This window comes from Lepisosteus oculatus, unplaced genomic scaffold (assembly GCF_040954835.1).
Source record: "Lepisosteus oculatus isolate fLepOcu1 unplaced genomic scaffold, fLepOcu1.hap2 HAP2_SCAFFOLD_88, whole genome shotgun sequence".
Lineage (NCBI taxonomy): Eukaryota > Metazoa > Chordata > Actinopteri > Semionotiformes > Lepisosteidae > Lepisosteus > Lepisosteus oculatus.
The window spans coordinates 370,755-395,048 of NW_027168426.1; the positions used below are offsets into that span (position 1 = coordinate 370,755).

The following is a 24,294-nucleotide window of genomic DNA, read 5'->3' on the forward strand; positions in this document are numbered from 1 at the left end:
CAGTTTGAAAAGAGGAATTTATTCTGCTTCCTGTGCGTGCAGTAGTTACAAAGTTGAACGCCTTTACACGATCTGCTGCAGTTTTCAGTGGGCGGGCTTTGTCAAATGGCTTGGAAAAACGCACTGTGTTTCGGCTCGGGAAACATCATGAGCAGTGTCCTGCATGTTTTCTGTGTATAGCTGTCTTTTAACGCATACAGAATTCATTCGAAATCATTGATTTCTCCAATTAACAAGGGTCCCTTAAAGGATGAGTCAAAGTAACGTCTAATCGGATTAGTTTCCTTAGAGCTGGTTCAGAGTTTGCTCAAGAGTTTACCTTTCACAGATGCGCAAAGAAGAATGTTGGGGGTGCACGCTTCAAGGCGCCTTACAGCTGTAGGGAGTGATTCGAGACGATTCGTGGCGTGTGCTCGTTCCCATATACCGTATGACCCGGGGTGCAGTGCTAGGATGACGTACAATACCGCTTGGGCACGTAACAGCGTTATATGCAAGTGCGGGACGTGAGGGTTTTCGTTTGTTCGTTTTGTTTTGCTCTGCTTTGCTTTGTTTTGCTTTCCATCGCGTTGGTAAGAGCGTAAATAAAAAGGCGATTCCTGTGTCTACCACTAATGTAAGAGCTATTTCAAGTGCGACGTGGTGCGGCTTTTCAAATGCTTGTGGGCATTTCTCTGTTGTTGATTCTTTTTTTGTGTGTAACAAAGTGGCATTTTCATGTCCGGACGGGGAGACTTTATCATTCCGACATGAAGCCACCCTTAAGTCCTCTGAGGCGTGTCTGTCTGCAAGGCTTGTATTTTGGAAATGTTTTTTTGAAACGGAGAACGACTTTGAAATAGGCTTCCGCCGGCGCCTCGCGATCCAGGTAAGATTGTAGCAAGAACGCAGCGGCGGTGGGGCTTGCTGTAGTCGTGGCTGAGTGGTTAAGGCGATGGACTAGAAATCCATTGGGGTCTCCCCGCACAGGTTCCAATCCTGCCGACTACGTTGTCCGCCTTCAGTCGGTGTGTTTCGGCACAAGCAAAGAAGCGTGCCTCTTTGCTGTTCCTGGTGGTTTTAAAACGCCCAATCGCTTGTACCCGCTGCCTTGGAAATAAGTTCTTCAGCGTCCGCAAATGACATTTTGCAGCTGGAAGCAGATGTCGACGCGTTTTGCACAGAGCACCAAAAAAGCGTCTTTTTTGAAGGCCCAGGCACTGAGCATTGGTGGTTCAGTGGTAGAATTCTCGCTTGCCACGCAGGAGGCTCGGGTTAGATTCCCGGCCAATGCAGTGACTTTTGCAGCGAGCGGCTCCATCACTTGCATCCCCTTGCAACTCGCAACTGAATACCCACTGAAGCTAAGCAGGTGTGAGCCAGGTCAGTACCTGGATGAGGATGAGCTACAGGGAAAAACAAAGCTTCCAGCTGGAAGCGGTGTTAATGGTGCCGGCGGGGGGGTGCTCACCCTGAGGTCTGTGCGGGTCCCAATGCCCCAGTATAGTGACGGAGATGCTGTGTTGTAAAAGGGCGCTGTCTTTTGGATGAGATGTAAAACCGAGGTCACAGCGCTCTGTGGTCATTCAAAATGACCACCAAAACCTTTGACAAAAGCTCTTGGTAATTGATGGTCTTCAATAATGCTTCTCCTTTAGGTACATTTTAAATCAGCTGAAAAATGCTGTGAAATGGGGGGGCACTTTAGGCCAGTGTAGGATTTGGGTTACAAGAACCATGAAACTGCACGAGAAAGCCCGTACACTGAATTACACGGCTTTCTATTCAAAGGAAGACAAAAGAAATTCCCTGAGTTTGATTTTTTGCAGCACAGAGAGGAGCACTGTCGTGAGGCCGGTTAGCTCAGTTGGTTAGAGCGTGGTGCTAATAACGCCAAGGTCGTGGGTTTGAGCCCTGTACGGGCCAGGTCTAGGTCCAGGTCCCTGTTTGTGAAACAGGCAAATGACTGTCTCAGGGGCCCATTCCTCATTCTCAAGACACATGTGTGCAGTATGTACACCGTGCATTGAGCAATAGGGACTGAATACACCACAGGAAAGGTTAGAAGTCATTCTGAGGTGCCACATGTGAGGGATACAGCTAGGCATCCGAAATGTAGGGTTTGAGACCCTTCAGGAGTACTGCATCCTTTGAGACAGACCCGTGCATGTTAAACAAATGATCATTTCTTTCGGCATTAGGGACTAAATATACTAAACATATGATGCTAAAATGTTATTTCCACATATATTAATGTAATAAATGATTGCTTATGCTTTATAAACAAATCTAATTAAAATAAAAGCTTAAGTTTTGTATTTATCTTGTACCATAGAACATGATTTTCTTTGTATTTCAAGCCCACAAAGTGTCCAAATGACGCACTACATGATATAAGGAAGATTATCACATGCATATCGGTATTATCTTTCTTATGAAAATGCATTCCTTTCATTACCTTTTACTTTTTAAAATGAACTCAAATTGAGTATAATGTAATAATTTAAGTAGAATAGATTCTAATAATATAATGATCCAGTGTTTTGCACTACTTCACTGCTTCACTGCTCTATGCCATCTGGAAATAAATCCTCAGACTGCTTACTGCCCTGGGCATGTACCAATAAATTAAAGGAGCACATCTGTTTATCACTGCATTGAAGCAGGAGACACACAGTCTCTGCAAACACATCCTAGATACAGTGTTCCAGCACCTTTGACCTCATCCAGAACGTATCATTTCTTGAAAGGGATTGCTGTCCGAATGCACATCTGAATCCCAAACAGAATCTCTAGTAAAATACGATCATTTGTGAAACAGGCAAATGACTGTCTCAGGGGCCCATTCCTCATTGTCAGACACATGTATGGAATGCTTTCACCGTGCATTGAGCAATAGGGATTAAAAACACCGCAGGTAAGGTTAGATGTCATGTTCTATGATCATTTCTTTCAGCATTAGGGACTAAATATACTAAACGTATGATGCTAAAATGTTATTTTCACATATATTAATGTAATAAATGATTGCTTATGCTTTATAAACAAATCTAATTAAAATAAAAGCTTAAGTTTTGTATTTATCTTGTACCATAGTACATGATTTGCTTTGTATTTCAAGCCCACAAAGTGTCCAAATGTTCTATGATCATTTCTTTCAGCATTAGGGACTAAATATACCAAACGTATGATGCTAAAATCCTGAAAAAAGGATGTGCTCCATCTCGTCAGTAGATTGGATTCCAAAACTGATTTGGGTCAATATACATTACCTTTGAAATTAAAGTACAGTCTACTGTAGGGAACCATCAACTTAGAAAGCATTGGCCTTCCCTGGGGGTCAGGTAGGTGCAAAAGATAAACCTTTATCCTATCTTTATCTTAAGATAAGTGGCCAAGCAGTATTTTTCCAAGTTTCACCAAGCACATCATGTTGCCATAGTAGACAAAGTTCTATAAAATGTTAAATAACTTTTAAAAAAAGCATCTTGGTCTTACAGTACTGTACAAGGTGAATTAAACTGTCCCTGGTAATAAAAAGTAATTAGAAGCATCTCAGAAACTTTATCTCTAGAAACATTAGCTGTTTTATATCATGTAATTTAGTGTGATGTTGTCAGAATTCAAGGACATTATCACACACAGAAATTGGTTCAGTTAAATCTAAAAAACACAGCTAAACATGGGTTTAAATGTAACAGAAGTCTTACCTCTTGTCAAAAGATTTAATTCAAGAAGCGATGTAATAAATGATTGCTTATGCTTTATAAAGAAGCTTAAGTTTTGTATTTATCTTGTACCATAGAACATGATTTTCTTTGTATTTGAAGCCCACAAAGTGTCCAAATGATGCACTACATGATATAAGGAAGATTATCACATGCATATCGGTATTATCTTTCTTATGAAAATGCATTCCTTTCATTACCTTTTACTTTTTAAAATGAACTCAAATTGTGTATAATGTAATAATTTAAGTAGAATAGATTCAGGTAGGAAATATAGAGTCATGATGTTTATGGCTGACATCATTTCACATGGGTGAATTTTAAGCTAAGAAATAAAAACATTTACAATGAAGATACCATTGCTTAATTTTAAATGCCTTTAAAAAATAAATGCCTCCTGAGAATAATTTGCCACTCCCAGATCCTTGGTAAGGTACTGTTTGAATCCAATCAGGAGAGGAGCATCCAGGGAGTGCTTTCTATAGAGTCCAGCTTGGGCCACTCTCTTCCAGCCTGCTGATACTTTTTAACTACTCAGGGCCTGTAAGGATATAAAACACCGGTTTAAACATTTTATACCTATAAGACAAATTAGAATTTTAGTAAAAAATAGATACATCTGAAAAATAAAAAAGTCTTACTGCTGATAGAGTTCTTCAGAGCTCACATCTTCCCCTTCCTTATCCGCTTCTGTTTCAGTTTCTAGAGCAGCCTCTGGCATCTAATCCTCCTGGACAGCGGCCTCTTGCTCAGGGCCGCTGGAATGCAGGTAGATTCTTTTCAACATGCTTTTACATAATATGTTGTAACAATGATTTCAAAAAGAAACTACAGAAGCCTTACAGATTAAAAATATCTCACCTTGCCAATGTGTCTTCAGGCTTCCCATGTACAAAAAGGCCCAAGGACTCTAGCAGTCTTACAACCACTATCCTGTTTGCCTCACCAGACACGATCTCTATTCTGTGGTAATCCACGATGACCCCCTTCTTCAGGTGATTCATCATGTCCTCCCTCGCCTGTTGAGAGGCCATCCTGATCTTTTCTGCCGTGGCGTGCTTCATACACGCCCTCTTCAAGTGAGCAGGAAGCTGATCAAGAGTATTCAGGTACATCTTGCACACCAGGGGAATCCGCGCGGGTTTCCTTTGAAAATAAATAATACCATCTGTGTATAGAAACAAGCTAAGACTGATTTCTTAAATTATCCTTAATTTTCTCTCTCATAGTTTGAGCATAATGATTTTATTGCATTTATATAAGAATTGCTCATTGCTCCTAAATAAATAATGGTTTCATAAAAAAGTGAACACTTGGTCTCAGTCACAGACTTTCCAATAGAAGCCATTGTGGAGTTCAGCAACTGCAGGTCCTAGAAGTGGGGAAGGAATTTTAAAAGAGAAATTGAATTACAATACAGAAGGAATGGCTGAGGGATCACTGAAATATATATATACAAATTCCAAAGACTGAGTCCATATAGAAACAACTACCTTTCATTTTCAGTATAAGAAAAAAAAAACATTATCTTCCAAAGCATCATAAAATTGTCCCTTCTTCCAGACTCTACTTCTCTCTTGTAGTAGTATAGCAGACCTTTCCAGGTGAGCAGATCACAGAGTCCGAAATGAGCTTCCTCCATCAAGCAAAGTACCTGAACATGACTCTGTCTTCATAAAAGCGCCCCTGTAATAAAGAAATTAAATCCGAAATCAAGAGGGCAGTTGCCTACTGAAATACAAGAAGTCATCAATTTTAACCTAGCAACACATTAAAGGCTGCATCTATACAAGTACGATTCTAGAAATGCTCACCAGAATACGTTTTAAGAAGGAACTGCGCCTCAGGTTCCGCCGAGATCTTAACTCGGATGGCAGGATTCAGAGTCCGGAGTGCGGACTGATGGCGCACGGAGAGTCCATATACTGTGGATCCCTCAGTGATCTTCCGCGTATTCAAACCGCCAGCGTGTGACTCCCCTGTCCCTGTGACCTCATTGCTCTGCTCTCTCCTCTGTGCAGCTGAGCCCGACTCACGGTAAAATGGAAAAAAATATGCCCTCGACGTGAGATTTATTCTGGAGCGAGCCAGTGTTGCGCATAGATGCCTTCAAAGCAGTTAACCCAGGTTCGATTCCCGGCCAACGCAGTTACGAATGTTTTCAAATGCTGTCATGAGCCTTGGATTGTGACTAGCAAAGCGAAGCCTTTTGAAAGAGCTAAAGCACTGCAAAACGGAATTGAAGGAGAATCTTACAGGGGATTCTGAGCAGTGTCTGCATACATGCAGTCAGATAAAGGTGCTGAAAGCTTGAGCTACTCTCAATGTCATACTGCCCTTCCCCGGAGTAAATCTGTTACATTGAAAGAATGCTTCTGGCAGGTTCAAAAAGAGACCCTTGTTAATTGGAGAAATCAATGATTTCGAATGAATTCTGTATGCGTTAAAAGACAGCTATACACAGAAAACATGCAGGACACTGCTCATGATGTTTCCCGAGCAGAAACACAGTGCGTTTTTCCAAGCCATTTGACAAAGCCCACCCACTGAAAACTGCAGCAGATCGTGTAAAGACGTTCAACTTTGTAACTACTGCACGCACAGGAAGCAGAATAAATTCCTCTTTTCAAACTGTCAAAGGTTTGCTTTGCGAACGCTGCAGGACATCGCACAATCTCTTTTGAATGGGGACAAACGATTTCTTATGGGGCGCAGTAAGTACAGACGTTTAAAATGCTCCACTCATGCCGACGATGCAGCATGAAGAAGCGCAACCTAACGTTTGACAGACAAAAGCCAGGCGCCGCTACGAGCAATATGAAATCATACTGACAAGCACACGGCGTTTCGCGCTGACACAAAAGTAATCTCGACAGACGCTGTTCTCTGCATAAAGCTGAAAGAGCTAAAGAGCGTTTCTGTTGACACGTAACAAGTTCGTTTCTTTCTACCATGATATCACCGTGACCAAATCTGTCTTTAAACACCTTGCTCAGTCTCTGACGAGACTGTCAAAAATTGCTTTCGCCGATTGTATTGCAAACCGGCGGAAGCGGGGTATTGGGAAAAGTTTTCAACTAGCAATAATCACGCCTCGGCTAACCCTCACAGGCTACGATACTGCCACTGCGCAAAGCTGACGGTTGCCAGGCAACCGCGGGGATCCTATGGAAATCGTTATCGATCGTGTCATGGCATGTCGTTGCTATAACGCTTCATATTTGTCGTCTTCTTCTTCTTCTAGCTTGAGGTTTTGAAGAATTTCATGACAGACAAGGGCTCCGTTGGGAACAAAGGGCGTTGTGAGAAAACCGTTGCTTATTTTCAGCAGCAGAAATACAACCCTTTAAATACAAGATGACAGAACAATGACGAAGGGCATGCCGGGAGGAACTCATGCACTACAGAGGAAAGGGGGCGGGCACGTACAGTTCACATTCAAGCCACAAGTACTCCTCTTGGATGTTGCACAAACAAATCCTAACGTCTTGAAAGCATTGCAGCATGTTTGTGTCCCACTTCCCGTGGCTGCGGGACGACTGACACGAACGGACAAACACAATCTGTGGCGTTTAGCGTGACATAGTCTTGCAGGCATCGTGCTGTCTCACTGCAATACTATACCGCTGGAGGAAACAGTCCATCTGGCCATGAAACTCATTTGAACGTCTAGCTACAGCAACTAACAATATCATGATTTATTCAGGATGTGTGGAATCAGCACGTCCCGGAGACAGCTTCCGAAATCGTGAGCATTCTCTGGTGGTAGGGGCGTTCAAGATGGCGCTCAGGTGGGAGGTAAAGTTTAGTGGTTGGGGAGTTTTTTTGAGTTTTTCATGACCTGAATGTTAATTTTTGCTTTTTTTGACTACAGAAAAATAAGGACTTAACACTAGTTGTTTAAACTTCAGTTATAATTGAAAGAAAAAAAAAACGATTTTTTTTTAGGTTTAAAAAGTCCGATATGAGTAACACTGGGAAAAGAAAAGAGAGTGCTGGGTCTTCGAAGGAGAACTCTAAGATACCTCAATCGTATATGTATAGCACTACAAAAAAATCGATGGCAACTAAAGGGAAAAGTGAAGCAGCTGCAGGGGCAGCAAGAGGGCGGAGGCGCCGCGCGCCCGGCCGAAGTGTTGGACCGGTGCGCTTTACGTGCTGAAATAAACACGCGACAGCCCCGAAATGTTTCCAGAGTGCTGTGCACTGAAGACTTGCCTGGTGCTCCTCCGTGCAGATTCTTTGTCCTCCTCCAGTGCGGGACGAGCCAACACAAGGGAGCGCATTCGCCAACATCCAGGCACGCAATGCGATTTGGAAAGCAGCTCCTTTCCAAAGAGTTGCACACGAACGATCCTTCAGTCCCGCTCGGGGGGCACGGAGCCCCCGCCACACACAGCTTCAAGTAGCGAGTCAGGCGCCAGGGCTTTCGCTTACGGCCACACCACCCTGAACACGCCCGATCTCGTCTGATCTTGGAAGCTAAGCAGGGTCGGGCCTGGTTAGTACTTGGATGGGAGACCGCCTGGGAATACCAGGTGCTATAAACTCTTGCTCTCCCGGCCAGCAGGGGTCGCCGTTGGTGCCGTAGGCTTTGGGAGGAAAACCTGCAGGATGGAAAGGTGATCTATAGCCTCATCTCTAGAGATGTTTTGTTGCTGTGGCATGTGTGTGACCCATATTCAAAAAAAAAAACCCGTCTGTAAAATGAATATCGAAGCTGCCTCTAAATCTGCAAATGAAGATGAGTCGATAAACCACTCGTTTTTCGTATAACTAGACATATATTCATTTGTTACCGATTTCATTCATTGAGCACGGTTACAGTAGAGGTACAGCCATTCACTGTTTGACATGTCTGCACTGGTACAGAACCGAGCAATCAGAAAACGGGTGAAACTGTCTTTAGACTCAGCATACAGTACCGAGGCCCCCCATGACCAAATAAAGGCTAACCTCGATAATCAGCCTAAAGAACGCAGACTACAGCAAAACGACTGACTTTGAAAAGGGAATGAACGTCCGGAAGGAGTAGTGGAACTAGCTTGAGATGCTTCTCCGGACCCCTAACTAAAAGCCAGCGAGAACCAGCAGCGGCGTCCACTCCTGTCGAACCGGGATCCTTCCGCAGCCACGCAGCTCGTGGTGTCCTAACCCTCCCGTATCTGATTTTGGACCAAGCACATCAGGGGAGAGCGCGAACGCAGTCCCCCACTACCAGAAATTATGCAGTCGAGATTCCCACATTTGGGGAATTCGCAGGGGTCAGCACAGCCGGAGTGCAATGGCCGAGCCTTGCCCTGGGTGAACCTCCTTCTTGATCAAGGTATCTCCCCTGCCAGGTAAGTATGAGTTAAACAGGCCCCTGCAAGCGGCCCGCACCCACAGCACAAATCGCGCAGCCTAGGCCACCTCCTCGCCCCGCACGCCACCGCCTCCTGCTGGGCCCACTCTTTCACACACTCACACGCCACACTAACACTCAAAAGTGTGGGCAAAACGAGAAAACGAGCGCGCCGTTTCCTACACATCTGCAGTCGCCGTTGCGCATTCGGAGCATGTCCCGGGATGCAATTCGGCCTCATTTGCATAACTCCAGACCGGCAGATCGCCACGCAAGCTCGCGACGTGCGCCTGCCACACACCGAACAAACCTTTTCAGCAATTTCCAAAAAACGGGCCTGCTCGCCTGCCCACAAGGCTCCGTCTCTTACCTGCTCTCCAGAGCCTGCTGCCTTCTGTGCTTTTCTCTCGGCACCGCTGCAGTGCACACAACTCCTGCAGCGGGAGGGGGGGAGAAAGTTCCCGCGCTCCGCCGCAGGGAAGGCTCGCTCCGTGCGCACACGTCCTTTCGATGCCAGTCCAACAAGTGCTCCGCATTAGCTGCGTCGGGGCTCCGGCGTGTCGCACCTCACCTCACCTCGCCCTACCCCCTCCTTGAATGTCTGCCGCTGGGCATGCCCCGCTCTCCTCCGCCTTATCTTATCGCGTGTGAGCACCGACAATGGCCACAATGCCGGGGAATGGCACCTGTAAAGTGTTAATTGGGGCACAGGAACAGCCCGTCTCGTCTCGGGGGGGGCGGCTTCAGAGACAATACAGCAAACACAGCGGGGCGGGGGAAGAAGACGACACCACACATGCGGGTACATTCAGCTCCGGCGGGAACGAGACATTTGTCGGTCTTTTCAAGTGCCGAGAGCTGAGCAATCCTTCACTTGTATCGTTTCTCCCCGGTGACTAGATCTGGCCCTGCGACTCTCGACTGGGCTCACCCCCGGGGCAGCCCAGCAGGTGTGAGCATGTCCGGCACCCGGATAGGAGATTCCACCCCGGAAAAGCTCCGGTTGCTGCTGCTCCTGCAAGAGGTGTGACTGGGACCAGTAGGGAGCGCTCACCCTGCGGGCTGTGTGGCTCTCTTACGCCCCAGCCTCCTGATGGCGACACTCTGCTGCACAAACAGAGGTCAAACCGAGGTCCCGACCCTCCTTGGCCATTAGGAAACCCCAGGGCGTCTCTCAAAAAGAGACGCCGGGGGTGTCCCTCTGGTGTTAGTGCTCCCCTTTACCCATCAGTCGGGGTCTCCTCCTAATCCCCGTCTAACCTGTAACAATCAATGACGAGGCCCCCCTGTCCGTGAGATTTAGTACTCGCGCAAGAGACCGGGGGCAGAGCGCGAACGCGGTCCCCCGCCCCCCACAAAGTGCGCGCTCCGGGTTCCCTCTCGGGGCCCTGCAACACAGCGGAAGGGCAGCGAGAAGGAGCCTCTTGCTCTGATGCCGCAAGGCCACAAGAGGGCGGAGGCGCCGCGCGCCCGGCCGACGTGTTGGACCGGTGCGCTTTACGTGCTGAAATAAACACGCGAAAGCCCCGAAATGTTTCCAGAGTGCTGTGCACTGGAGGTTTTTGTCTGGTGAAGACTTGCCTGGTGCTCCTCCGTGCAGATTGTTTGTCCTCCTCCAGTGCGGGACGAGTCAACACAAGGGAGCGCATTCGCCAATATCCAGGCACGCAATGCGATTTGGAAAGCAGCTCCTTTCCAAAGAGTTGCACACGAACGATCCTTCAGTCCCGCTCGGGGGGCACGGAACCCCCGCCACACACAGCTTCAAGTAGCGAGTCAGGCGCCGGGGCTTTCGCTTACGGCCACACCACCCTGAACACGCCCGATCTCGTCTGATCTCGGAAACTAAGCAGCGTTGGGCCTGGTTAGTACTTGGATGGGAGACTGCCTGGGAATACCAGGTGCTGTAAGCTTTTGCTCTCCCGGCCAGCAGGGGTCGCCGTTGGTGCCGTAGGCTTTGGGAGGAAAACCTGCAGGATGGAAAGGTGATCTATAGCCTCATCTCTAGAGATGTTTTGTTGCTGTGGCATGTGTGTGACCCATATTCAAAAAAAAAAACCCGTCTGTAAAACGAATATCGAAGCTGCCTCTAAATCTGCAAATGAAGATGAGTCGATAAACCACTCGTTTTTCGTATAACTAGACATATATTCATTTGTTACCGATTTCATTCATTGAGCATGGATACAGTAGAGGTACAGCCATTCACTGTTTGACATGTCTGCACTGTTACAGAACCGAGCAATCAGAAAACGGGTGAAACTGTCTTTAGACTCAGCATACAGTACCGAGGCCCCCCATGACCAAATAAAGGCTAACCTCGATAATCAGCCTAAAGAACGCAGACTACAGCAAAACGACTGACTTTGAAAAGGGAATGAACGTCCGGAAGGAGTAGTGGAACTAGCTTGAGATGCTTCTCCGGACCCCTAACTAAAAGCCAGCGAGAACCAGCAGCGGCGTCCACTCCTGTCGAACCGGGATCCTTCCGCAGCCACGCAGCTCGTGGTGTCCTAACCCTCCCTATCTGATTTTGGACCAAGCACATCAGGGGAGAGCGCGAACGCAGTCCCCCACTACCAGAAATTATGCAGTCGAGATTCCCACATTTGGGGAATTCGCAGGGGTCAGCACAGCCGGAGTGCAATGGCCGAGCCTCGCCCTGGGTGAACCTCCTTCTTGATCAAGGTATCTCCCCTGCCAGGTAAGTATGAGTTAAACAGGCCCCTGCAAGCGGCCCGCACCCACAGCACAAATCGCGCAGCCTAGGCCACCTCCTCGCCCCGCACGCCACCGCCTCCTGCTGGGCCCACTCTTTCACACACTCACACGCCACACTAACACTCAAAAGTGTGGGCAAAACGAGAAAACGAGCGCGCCGTTTCCTACACATCTGCAGTCGCCGTTGCGCATTCGCAGCATGTCCCGGGATGCAATTCAGCCTCATTTGCATAACTCCAGACCGGCAGATCGCCACGCAAGTTCGCGACGTGCGCCTGCCACACACTGAACAAACCTTTTCAGCAATTTCCAAAAAAAGGGCCTGCTCGCCTGCCCACAAGGCTCCGTCTCTTACCTGCTCTCCAGAGCCTGCTGCCTTCTGTGCTTTTCTCTCGGCACCGCTGCAGTGCACACAACTCCTGCAGCGGGAGGGGGGGAGAAAGTTCCCACGCTCCGCCGCAGGGAAGGCTCGCTCCGTGCGCACACGTCCTTTCGATGCCAGTCCAACAAGTGCTCCGCATTAGCTGCGTCGGGGCTCCGGCGTGTCGCACCTCACCTCACCTCGCCCTACCCCCTCCTTGAATGTCTGCCGCTGGGCATGCCCCGCTCTCCTCCGCCTTATCTTATCGCGTGTGAGCACCGACAATGGCCACAATGCCGGGGAATGGCACCTGTAAAGTGTTAATTGGGGCACAGGAACAGCCCGTCTCGTCTCGGGGGGGCCGGCTTCAGAGACAATACAGCAAACACAGCGGGGCGGGGGAAGAAGACGACACCACACATGCGGGTACATTCAGCTCCGGCGGGAACGAGACATTTGTCGGTCTTTTCAAGTGCCGAGAGCCGAGCAATCCTTCACTTGTATCGTTTCTCCCCGGTGACTAGATCTGGCCCTGCGACTCTCGACTGGGCTCACCCCCGGGGCAGCCCAGCAGGTGTGAGCCTGGCCGGCACCCGGATAGGAGATTCCACCCCGGAAAAGCTCCGGTTGCTGCTGCTCCTGCAAGAGGTGTGACTGGGACCAGTAGGGAGCGCTCACCCTGCGGGCTGTGTGGCTCTCTTACGCCCCAGCCTCCTGATGGCGACACTCTGCTGCACAAACAGGCGCCGTCCTTCGGGGGAGGCGTCAAACCGAGGTCCCGACCCTCCTTGGCCATTAGGAAACCCCAGGGCGTCTCTCAAAAAGAGACGCCGTGGGTGTCCCTCTGGTGTTAGTGCTCCCCTTTACCCATCAGTCGGGGTCTCCTCCTAATCCCCGTCTCACCTGTAACAATCAATGACGAGGCCCCCCTGTCCGTGAGATTTAGTACTCGCGCAAGAGACCGAGGGCAGAGCGCGAACGCGGTCCCCCGCCCCCCACAAAGTGCGCGCTCCGGGTTCCCTCTCGGGGCCCTGCAACACAGCGGAAGGGCAGCGAGAAGGAGCCTCTTGCTCTGACGCCGCAAGGCCACAAGAGGGCGGAGGCGCCGCGCGCCCGGCCGACGTGTTGGACCGGTGCGCTTTACGTGCTGAAATAAACACGCGAAAGCCCCGAAATGTTTCCAGAGTGCTGTGCACTGGAGGTTTTTGTCTGGTGAAGACTTGCCTGGTGCTCCTCCGTGCAGATTGTTTGTCCTCCTCCAGTGCGGGACGAGTCAACACAAGGGAGCGCATTCGCCAACATCCAGGCACGCAATGCGATTTGGAAAGCAGCTCCTTTCCAAAGAGTTGCACACGAACGATCTTTCAGTCCCGCTCGGGGGGCACGGAACCCCCGCCACACACAGCTTCAAGTAGTGAGTCAGGCGCCGGGGCTTTCGCTTTCAGCCACACCACCCTGAACACGCCCGATCTTGTCTGATCTCGGAAGCTAAGCAGCGTCGGGCCTGGTTAGTACTTGGATGGGAGACTGCCTGGGAATACCAGGTGCTGTAAGCTTTTGCTCTCCCGGCCAGCAGGGGTCGCCGTTGGTGCCGTAGGCTTTGGGAGGAAAACCTGCAGGATGGAAAGGTGATCTATAGCCTCATCTCTAGAGATGTTTTGTTGCTGTGGCATGTGTGTGACCCATATTCCAAAAAAAAAACCCGTCTGTAAAACGAATATCGAAGCTGCCTCTAAATCTGCAAATGAAGATGAGTCGATAAACCACTCGTTTTTCGTATAACTAGACATATATTCATTTGTTACCGATTTCATTCATTGAGCACGGATACAATAGAGGTACAGCCATTCACTGTTTGACATGTCTGCACTGGTACAGAACCGAGCAATCAGAAAACGGGTGAAACTGTCTTTAGACTCAGCATACAGTACCGAGGCCCCCCATGACCAAATAAAGGCTAACCTCGATAATCAGCCTAAAGAACGCAGACTACAGCAAAACGACTGACTTTGAAAAGGGAATGAACGTCCGGAAGGAGTAGTGGAACTAGCTTGAGATGCTTCTCCGGACCCCTAACTAAAAGCCAGCGAGAACCAGCAGCGGCGTCCACTCCTGTCGAACCGGGATCCTTCCGCAGCCACGCAGCTCGTGGTGTCCTAACCTTCCTGTATCTGATTTTGGACCAAGCACATCAGGGGAGAGCGCGAACGCAGTCCCCCACTACCAGAAATTATGCAGTCGAGATTCCCACATTTGGGGAATTCGCAGGGGTCAGCACAGCCGGAGTGCAATGGCCGAGCCTCGCCCTGGGTGAACCTCCTTCTTGATCAAGGTATCTCCCCTGCCAGGTAAGTATGAGTTAAACAGGCCCCTGCAAGCGGCCCGCACCCACAGCACAAATCGCGCAGCCTAGGCCACCTCCTCGCCCCGCACGCCACCGCCTCCTGCTGGGCCCACTCTTTCACACACTCACACGCCACACTAACACTCAAAAGTGTGGGCAAAACGAGAAAACGAGCGCGCCGTTTCCTACACATCTGCAGTCGCCGTTGCGCATTCGCAGCATGTCCCGGGATGCAATTCGGCCTCATTTGCATAACTCCAGACCGGCAGATCGCCACGCAAGCTCGCGACGTGCGCCTGCCACACACCGAACAAACCTTTTCAGCAATTTCCAAAAAACGGGCCTGCTCGCCTGCCCACAAGGCTCCGTCTCTTACCTGTTCTCCAGAGCCTGCTGCCTTCTGTGCTTTTCTCTCGGCACCGCTGCAGTGCACACAACTCCTGCAGCGGGAGGGGGGGAGAAAGTTCCCGCTCTCCGCCGCAGGGAAGGCTCGCTCCGTGCGCACACGTCCTTTCGATGCCAGTCCAACAAGTGCTCCGCATTAGCTGCGTCGGGGCTCCGGCGTGTCGCACCTCACCTCACCTCGCACTGCCCCCTCCTTGAATGTCTGCCGCTGGGCATGCCCCGCTCTCCTCCGCCTTATCTTATCGCGTGTGAGCACCGACAATGGCCACAATGCCGGGGAATGGCACCTGTAAAGTGTTAATTGGGGCACAGGAACAGCCCGTCTCGTCTCGGGGGGGCCGGCTTCAGAGACAATACAGCAAACACAGCGGGGCGGGGGAAGAAGACGACACCACACATGCGGGTACATTCAGCTCCGGCGGGAACGAGACATTTGTCGGTCTTTTCAAGTGCCGAGAGCCGAGCAATCCTTCACTTGTATCGTTTCTCCCCGGTGACTAGATCTGGCCCTGCGACTCTCGACTGGGCTCACCCCCGGGGCAGCCCAGCAGGTGTGAGCCTGGCCGGCACCCGGATGGGAGATTCCACCCCGGAAAAGCTCCGGTTGCTGCTGCTCCTGCAAGAGGTGTGACTGGGACCAGTAGGGAGTGCTCACCCTGCGGGCTGTGTGGCTCTCTTACGCCCCAGCCTCCTGATGGCGACACTCTGCTGCACAAACAGGCGCCGTCCTTCGGGGGAGGCGTCAAACCGAGGTCCCGACCCTCCTTGGCCATTAGGAAACCCCAGGGCGTCTCTCAAAAAGAGACGCCGGGGGTGTCCCTCTGGTGTTAGTGCTCCCCTTTACCCATCAGTCGGGGTCTCCTCCTAATCCCCGTCTCACCTGTAACAATCAATGACGAGGCCCCCCTGTCCGTGAGATTTAGTACTCGCGCAAGAGACCGGGGGCAGAGCGCGAACGCGGTCCCCCGCCCCCCACAAAGTGCGCGCTCCGGGTTCCCTCTCGGGGCCCTGCAACACAGCGGAAGGGCAGCGAGAAGGAGCCTCTTGCTCTGACGCCGCAAGGCCACAAGAGGGCGGAGGCGCCGCGCGCCCGGCCGACGTGTTGGACCGGTGCGCTTTACGTGCTGAAATAAACACGCGAAAGCCCCGAAATGTTTCCAGAGTGCTGTGCACTGGAGGTTTTTGTCTGGTGAAGACTTGCCTGGTGCTCCTCCGTGCAGATTGTTTGTCCTCCTCCAGTGCGGGACGAGCCAACACAAGGTAGCGCATTCGCCAACATCCAGGCATGCAATGCGATTTGGAAAGCAGCTCCTTTCCAAAGAGTTGCACACGAACGATCCTTCAGTCCCGCTCGGGGGGCACGGAACCCCCGCCACACACAGCTTCAAGTAGCGAGTCAGGCGCTGGGGCTTTCGCTTATGGCCACACCACCCTGAACACGCCCGATCTCGTCTGATCTCGGAAGCTAAGCAGCGTCGGGCCTGGTTAGTACTTGGATGGGAGACTGCCTGGGAATACCAGGTGCTGTAAGCTTTTGCTCTCCCGGCCAGCAGGGGTCGCCGTTGGTGCCGTAGGCTTTGGGAGGAAAACCTGCAGGATGGAAAGGTGATCTATAGCCTCATCTCTAGAGATGTTTTGTTGCTGTGGCATGTGTGTGACCCATATTCCAAAAAAAAAACCCGTCTGTAAAACGAATATCGAAGCTGCCTCTAAATCTGCAAATGAAGATGAGTCGATAAACCACTCGTTTTTCGTATAACTAGACATATATTCATTTGTTACCGATTTCATTCATTGAGCACGGATACAATAGAGGTACAGCCATTCACTGTTTGACATGTCTGCACTGGTACAGAACCGAGCAATCAGAAAACGGGTGAAACTGTCTTTAGACTCAGCATACAGTACCGAGGCCCCCCATGACCAAATAAAGGCTAACCTCGATAATCAGCCTAAAGAACGCAGACTACAGCAAAACGACTGACTTTGAAAAGGGAATGAACGTCCGGAAGGAGTAGTGGAACTAGCTTGAGATGCTTCTCCGGACCCCTAACTAAAAGCCAGCGAGAACCAGCAGCGGCGTCCACTCCTGTCGAACCGGGATCCTTCCGCAGCCACGCAGCTCGTGGTGTCCTAACCTTCCTGTATCTGATTTTGGACCAAGCACATCAGGGGAGAGCGCGAACGCAGTCCCCCACTACCAGAAATTATGCAGTCGAGATTCCCACATTTGGGGAATTCGCAGGGGTCAGCACAGCCGGAGTGCAATGGCCGAGCCTCGCCCTGGGTGAACCTCCTTCTTGATCAAGGTATCTCCCCTGCCAGGTAAGTATGAGTTAAACAGGCCCCTGCAAGCGGCCCGCACCCACAGCACAAATCGCGGAGCCTAGGCCACCTCCTCGCCCCGCACGCCACCGCCTCCTGCTGGGCCCACTCTTTCACACACTCACACGCCACACTAACACTCAAAAGTGTGGGCAAAACGAGAAAACGAGCGCGCCGTTTCCTACACATCTGCAGTCGCCGTTGCGCATTCGCAGCATGTCCCGGGATGCAATTCAGCCTCATTTGCATAACTCCAGACCGGCAGATCGCCACGCAAGCTCGCGACGTGCGCCTGCCACACACCGAACAAACCTTTTCAGCAATTTCCAAAAAACGGGCCTGCTCGCCTGCCCACAAGGCTCCGTCTCTTACCTGCTCTCCAGAGCCTGCTGCCTTCTGTGCTTTTCTCTCGGCACCGCTGCAGCGCACACAACTCCTGCAGCGGGAGGGGGGGAGAAAGTTCCCGCGCTCCGCCGCAGGGAAGGCTCGCTCCGTGCGCACACGTCCTTTCGATGCCAGTCCAACAAGTGCTCCGCATTAGCTGCGTCGGGGCTCCGGCGTGTCGCACCTCACCTCACCTCGCACTGCCCCCTCCTTGAATGTCTGCCGCTGGGCATGCCCCGCTCTCCTCCGCCTTATCTTATCGCGTGTGAGCACCGACAATGGCCACAATGCCGGGGAATGGCACCTGTAAAGTGTTAATTGGGGCACAGGAACAGCCCGTCTCGTCTCGGGGGGGCCGGCTTCAGAGACAATACAGCAAACACAGCGGGGCGGGGGAAGAAGACGACACCACACATGCGGGTACATTCAGCTCCGGCGGGAACGAGACATTTGTCGGTCTTTTCAAGTGCCGAGAGCCGAGCAATCCTTCACTTGTATCGTTTCTCCCCGGTGACTAGATCTGGCCCTGCGACTCTCGACTGGGCTCACCCCCGGGGCAGCCCAGCAGGTGTGAGCCTGGCCGGCACCCGGATGGGAGATTCCACCCCGGAAAAGCTCCGGTTGCTGCTGCTCCTGCAAGAGGTGTGACTGGGACCAGTAGGGAGCGCTCACCCTGCGGGCTGTGTGGCTCTCTTACGCCCCAGCCTCCTGATGGCGACACTCTGCTGCACAAACAGGCGCCGTCCTTCGGGGGAGGCGTCAAACCGAGGTCCCGACCCTCCTTGGCCATTAGGAAACCCCAGGGCGTCTCTCAAAAAGAGACGCCGGGGGTGTCCCTCTGGTGTTAGTGCTCCCCTTTACCCATCAGTCGGGGTCTCCTCCTAATCCCCGTCTCACCTGTAACAATCAATGACGAGGCCCCCCTGTCCGTGAGATTTAGTACTCGCGCAAGAGACCGGGGGCAAAGCGCGAACGCGGTCCCCCGCCCCCCACAAAGTGCGCGCTCCGGGTTCCCTCTCGGGGCCCTGCAACACAGCGGAAGGGCAGCGAGAAGGAGCCTCTTGCTCTGATGCCGCAAGGCCACAAGAGGGCGGAGGCGCCGCGCGCCCGGCCGACGTGTTGGACCGGTGCGCTTTACGTGCTGAAATAAACACGCGAAAGCCCCGAAATGTTTCCAGAGTGCTGTGCACTGGAGGTTTTTGTCTGGTGAAGACTTGCCTGGTGCTCCTCCGTGCAGATTGTTTGTCCTCCTCCAGTGCGGGACGAGTCAACACAAGGTAGCGCATTCGCCAACATCCAGGCATGCAATGCGATTTGGAAAGCAGCTCCTTTCCAAAGAGTTGCACACGAACGATCCTTCAGTCCCGCTCGGGGGGCACGGAACCCCCGCCACACACAGCTTCAAGTAGCGAGTCAGGCGCCAGGGCTTTCGCTTACGGCCACACCACCCTGAACACGCCCGATCTCGTCTGATCTCGGAAGCTAAGCAGCGTTGGGCCTGGTTAGTACTTGGATGGGAGACTGCCTGGGAATACCAGGTGCTGTAAGCTTTTGCTCTCCCGGCCAGCAGGGGTCGCCGTTGGTGCCGTAGGCTTTGGGAGGAAAACCTGCAGGATGGAAAGGTGATCTATAGCCTCATCTCTAGAGATGTTTTGTTGCTGTGGCATGTGTGTGACCCATATTCCAAAAAAAAAACCCGTCTGTAAAACGAATATCGAAGCTGCCTCTAAATCTGCAAATGAAGATGAGTCGATAAACCACTCGTTTTTCGTATAACTAGACATATATTCATTTGTTACCGATTTCATTCATTGAGCATGGATACAGTAGAGGTACAGCCATTCACTGTTTGACATGTCTGCACTGTTACAGAACCGAGCAATCAGAAAACGGGTGAAACTGTCTTTAGACTCAGCATACAGTACCGAGGCCCCCCATGACCAAATAAAGGCTAACCTCGATAATCAGCCTAAAGAACGCAGACTACAGCAAAACGACTGACTTTGAAAAGGGAATGAACGTCCGGAAGGAGTAGTGGAACTAGCTTGAGATGCTTCTCCGGACCCCTAACTAAAAGCCAGCGAGAACCAGCAGCGGCGTCCACTCCTGTCGAACCGGGATCCTTCCGCAGCCACGCAGCTCGTGGTGTCCTAACCCTCCCTATCTGATTTTGGACCAAGCACATCAGGGGAGAGCGCGAACGCAGTCCCCCACTACCAGAAATTATGCAGTCGAGATTCCCACATTTGGGGAATTCGCAGGGGTCAGCACAGCCGGAGTGCAATGGCCGAGCCTCGCCCTGGGTGAACCGATTTTCCGATTTTTAAGAACTTTATTTTCTTTTCACAAAAAAATACAGGAAATCACAAATCAGAAAGCTTTACATTAATATACATACTTAAAACAGTATATATGATCACATCTCATTACATTTTGACACGGAACCAGTTACATAGCAACAATTTCTTTTTTTCTGGTGCAAATCACATTCTTTACTTAAACATGATAATGTTTTTCACAGTTTCTTGAGATACTGTCCAATGCCCTCTATTTCCCACAGATTTTCTGCTTCCTCCCTCCCTTCTCTCCACAGATCTCTGAGGTAATAGTTCTCTCGGGTGATGAACAGGGCCAGGCTACCTGCTGCCTTGACTGGGACCTCGATGCCTTTGAACAGCCCCATGTTCCTCACTCTCCACAGGGCGTCTTTCCCACTGTTCACCACGGCCCAGATCCTGTCAAACACGTCAGGAGGAAGCTTGACAGGAGAGATGCCGTATATGATGAAAGCAGCGGTCAGGGTAAATTGGGGCGAGAGAGCCTGCAACCAATCTTCAAACTGTGCCCAGAAGGCCTTAGCAAAAAAGCAGGACCACAGGAGGTGGGTCACAGTCTCCTCCTCGCCGCAGCCCACCCTAACGCAGCGAGGGCTGGGGGTGAGGCCCCTACGGTACAAGAAAGTTCGTACCGGTAAGCACTGGTGGACGACACTCCAGGCTAAATCTCTGTGAATGTTGCACAGAAATTTAGAGGATGTGTGTTTCCACACCTTCCTTGTTTGGGCTGATGTTAAAATGCCCACAGGGGTCTGCCTATTGTTCTGGGGTGCTACGAAATCTTCCAGTTTTTGGACGCTGACATCTCGGAGGGGAATATGGCCAATTGGGTGAGATCTTAGAAAACTTTTAACTGTCCCATAAATTGCAGGGCATGTGTCAGAGAGTGGGACGTCCAGCTTGGGTCTGACACCCCACACTCTGAACACCTCCCTACCTACCCAGAGCCTGGAAAAATAAGTCCAGGTACGCGCTGCAGGTGCTGTTGCAAAGCCTCTCAGCACAGAGGCCAGGAAAATGCACAGCAGCTTCGTAGCAATATCTGGGACAGACTTCCCCCCTGAGGGTAGCGGCCTGTACATTATTTCCCTTCTGAGTCTTTCCTGCTTCCCACCCCATAGAAATTGAAACATCAATCTCCTCAGCACCGCCGCAACACGGTGTGGGATTGGGAAGGTAGAAGCCAGAAAATTCAAGACAGGCAAGAGCTCGGCTTTGATGACCAGCACCTTCCCTGTCATGGTGAGGTCTCGGTCCTTCCATTGCATCAGTTTTTTGTTTAAGATTGGCAATTTGTTCTGCCAATTTACTGTTCCCATCTCTTCTCCAAAATACACCCCCAGGACCTTAATTCTCTTCTCTTGCAGCCTGAGATCATGTCCTTCTTTTGGCTCCCTCCAGTTCTGATAAAAAATCTCACTCTTAGATGTGTTAATTTTTGCGGAGGAAGCCAAAGAGAACCGATCACAGCACTGCAGAGCTCTGCTAATTGAGGCATTGTCAGAGAGGAGCAGGGTGACATCATCCATGTATAGAGATGTCTTTACCTCTCCTCCCCCACTTCCAGGCACTGGTATCCCATTAATGGCCTGATCCTGGCGCAAGGCACAGGCTAAGGGCTCCATAGCCAAAACGAATAACAAGGGGGATAATGGGCAGCCCTGCCTCACCCCTGAACAGACTTCAAAGGTGCGTGATCTATTGCCATTAACCATGACTCTGCTGTTGCTACCTGTGTACAGTAGGTTAATCCACTTTCTCATGATGGGGCCAAACTTCATGTGCTCAAGTACCGATGTTAAGTACTGCCGGTTTAGGCGGTCAAAGGCCTTTTCTAGGTCTACACCTAAAATGCACAGAGGGAGGGAGCGATCCTCAGAGTACAGACAGACATCCCTCAACAAGGCCAGGTTGTCGCTCATCAGGCGTCCTGCTATCCCACAAGTCTGTTCTTTCCCTACCAGTGAGGCCACTACATTTTGTAGGCGCAGGAAAAGGGCTTTGGACAGGATCTTAGTGTCCACGCCTAACAGGCTGAGGGGTCTCCAGTTCTTTATGTCATTTTTTGCTCCTTTCTTAAACAAGAGAGAGATAGTGCCTTCTCTTAAGGAGTCAGGCAGCAATTCTGTCTTGTAGCTTTCCTCGAATAGGAGCAGTAGCGGATCCTGAAGCAGATCCCAAAAGGTGCAATAAAATTCTTTAGGGAGCCCGTCAGCACCCGGAGTTTTCCCCTTCTGTAAGCTCTCCATAGCCTGTCTCAGCTCTTCTACTGTCAAATCCCTCTCAAGTACTTCCCTATCTTCTTCACTCAAAATGTTTTCTAGCTTTGAGGTAAAAAAATGAATATCTTCATCCTTTACCTCTGTAGAGCTGTACAGTCTTGAGTAGAAGGCCTCGGTGCAGGAGAGGATAGCACTCGGCTCTGTTCTCTCTCGTCCCTCCTCATCAACTACACTTTCCATGACAGTCTTGGAGCCTACCACTTTCCTGAAAAAGAAGCGAGTACACTTCTCATTTTCTTCCAAGAACTGCACTCTGCTTCTTAACAGCACTCCTCGACTACTTTCTTCGGCTATGCTCCGGATGTCCTTTTTTAAAAGGGCGATATCCTCGAGCACATCGAAGCCACTGTGCAGCATCGTGTAGAGACGCTGCAGCTGCCTCTGTTTCCTGGCTAGCACTCCTCTCCGTCTGGCAGCAGCCTTCCTTCCCTCAGCCATGAAAAAGGCCTTTGTCCTCACCTTCACCTCCTCCCACCACTCTCCTACTGACCCGTACAGACACTGCAAGGACAGCCACTGTGATAGTTTCTCCTTGTAGCGGGATACTACCCCCTCGTTCTCTAGCAGCTTTGTGTTGAGTTTCCAGAGGCCTGGGCCAAAGACAGTCCCGCCCTGGAGTTCCACTCTACACCCTAAAGCCTGATGATCTGAGAAGAAGACAGGCTGAAGAGTGACCCCAACAACTTTCACTCTCTCTGAGACAAAGCAATAGTCAATTCTGGAGCTGCTATTCCTCCCTGACCATGTATATCCTGCTGTTGTGGGATATATACATCTATATGTGTCTGAGAGTTTAAAGTCTTGAACTAAGTTTTGCAGGGCCAGTGAGCTGGAATCCAATTTTATCGGCGAGCTAGACTGCCTGTCTGTGTGCTCTAAGATACAATTAAAATCCCCTCCCACTATCACGTCTGTGCTGCATAACAATAGGGGGGAGAGTGCCTTGAGTAGCTCCACCCTTCCTCCTACGTCAGTAGGGCAATACACATTGATTAGCCGCAGGTTAACGGTCCCCCATTCCACATCCACACACAGCAACCTGCCATCTATGACCCTCTGAATACTTTTCAATTTGAATGCCCATCCTTTGAAAAGAATGGCCACGCCAGAGGCTCTGTTGTTATTGTCCCCTGACCAAACAGAAGGCCCTTTATCCCACCTATCTTCAAAACTTTTATACCTCTCTTGATAGGCTAAAGCACACTCCTGCAACATCAACACATCTCCCTCTCTCTGCTGGAGGTAATCAAAGACAGACTGGCATTTAACTCTGTCATTGATACCTCTTGTGTTAAGAGAAATTATGTTAAGAGCCATATTACATAAGAAAGTGGAACCAGTCTTTACAAAACACATTTCTCTTCGGTCTCACCTGTTACCTTTTTCTTTTTCTTTTTCTTCTTACCAATTTCCTGCCAGCCATCCTCTGAATGAGCCTTCATCAGGGTGGCAGCAGTAAAAGCGTTCACAGAGTCCATTTCAAGGAAGGGGGTAGAGGGAGGGGTGGAGAGGTTCCAGCTGTCCCCATCGCCATGCTCTCCTTCCTCCTCGCTCGGGGAGAAAACAGAGTCATTTTTTCTTTTCCTCAAGTCCAGCTCCTGGGAGCACTGAGGGGAAAGGGGTGCAGCCGATGCACCAGTCTCCTCTTCCCCCTCACCCACCAGCTGCTGCAGATCCTCCGTGATGGACTGGATGGAGGAGAGGAGGGCATCTGTAGCACTTGCAGAGTCTGAGAAAAGCAGCTCTGCTGAATCCTGGGTATCCTCGCTGGACCCGCTCCACCGGGGGGCCCCACACTGGCCCTCGTTCTGAGGAGCAGGAGTGGGGGAGGGGTCCTCGCTGTTCTCGGGGGTTTTCAAACCCTCGTGCATGTCTGGTGCAGTCTGCGGTTGTGGGGGCGTAGTGGATTTCTCTTCCACCAGCCCCGGAGCCACAGCAGGACTGATCCTGGCTGGAGGCTGAGAGTCTTTGTCCAACAAGGGTTCTTTGTTTGACTTGTTGTTTGCTTTGGATTTTCGGGCCGGTTTGGCTGAAACAAGCACTGCCTCATCCTTTCTCATTTTGAGTTTATTGGCGTAGGCGTGA

General features: G+C 50.8%; 10 non-coding genes and 1 pseudogene across 10 annotated transcripts; 5 read left to right on the forward strand and 6 right to left on the reverse strand.

Moving 5' to 3' along the window:
* Positions 1–6,703: 6,703 nt before the first annotated feature.
* On the reverse strand, positions 6,704–6,845 carry LOC138236265 (U4 spliceosomal RNA). Its single transcript, XR_011188558.1, has one exon. It is a non-coding gene; the product is annotated as a U4 spliceosomal RNA (small nuclear RNA).
* Positions 6,846–8,138: 1,293 nt separating this feature from the next.
* On the forward strand, positions 8,139–8,257 carry LOC138236310 (5S ribosomal RNA). The gene has a single exon (XR_011188602.1). It is a non-coding gene; the product is annotated as a 5S ribosomal RNA (ribosomal RNA).
* A 636-nt stretch (positions 8,258–8,893) lies between these two features.
* LOC138236336 (U1 spliceosomal RNA) lies at positions 8,894–9,057 on the reverse strand. The gene has a single exon (XR_011188627.1). It is a non-coding gene; the product is annotated as a U1 spliceosomal RNA (small nuclear RNA).
* Positions 9,058–10,845: 1,788 nt separating this feature from the next.
* Positions 10,846–10,964, forward strand: LOC138236312 (5S ribosomal RNA). Its single transcript, XR_011188604.1, has one exon. It is a non-coding gene; the product is annotated as a 5S ribosomal RNA (ribosomal RNA).
* Positions 10,965–11,599: 635 nt separating this feature from the next.
* LOC138236323 (U1 spliceosomal RNA) lies at positions 11,600–11,763 on the reverse strand. Its single transcript, XR_011188613.1, has one exon. It is a non-coding gene; the product is annotated as a U1 spliceosomal RNA (small nuclear RNA).
* Positions 11,764–13,570: 1,807 nt separating this feature from the next.
* On the forward strand, positions 13,571–13,689 carry LOC138236315 (5S ribosomal RNA). Its single transcript, XR_011188607.1, has one exon. It is a non-coding gene; the product is annotated as a 5S ribosomal RNA (ribosomal RNA).
* Positions 13,690–14,325: 636 nt separating this feature from the next.
* LOC138236324 (U1 spliceosomal RNA) lies at positions 14,326–14,489 on the reverse strand. The gene has a single exon (XR_011188614.1). It is a non-coding gene; the product is annotated as a U1 spliceosomal RNA (small nuclear RNA).
* A 1,807-nt stretch (positions 14,490–16,296) lies between these two features.
* Positions 16,297–16,415, forward strand: LOC138236295 (5S ribosomal RNA). The gene has a single exon (XR_011188587.1). It is a non-coding gene; the product is annotated as a 5S ribosomal RNA (ribosomal RNA).
* A 636-nt stretch (positions 16,416–17,051) lies between these two features.
* Positions 17,052–17,215, reverse strand: LOC138236325 (U1 spliceosomal RNA). Its single transcript, XR_011188615.1, has one exon. It is a non-coding gene; the product is annotated as a U1 spliceosomal RNA (small nuclear RNA).
* A 1,807-nt stretch (positions 17,216–19,022) lies between these two features.
* LOC138236319 (5S ribosomal RNA) lies at positions 19,023–19,141 on the forward strand. The gene has a single exon (XR_011188610.1). It is a non-coding gene; the product is annotated as a 5S ribosomal RNA (ribosomal RNA).
* Positions 19,142–19,776: 635 nt separating this feature from the next.
* On the reverse strand, positions 19,777–19,922 carry LOC138236338 (U1 spliceosomal RNA; annotated as a pseudogene).
* Positions 19,923–24,294: the final 4,372 nt, after the last annotated feature.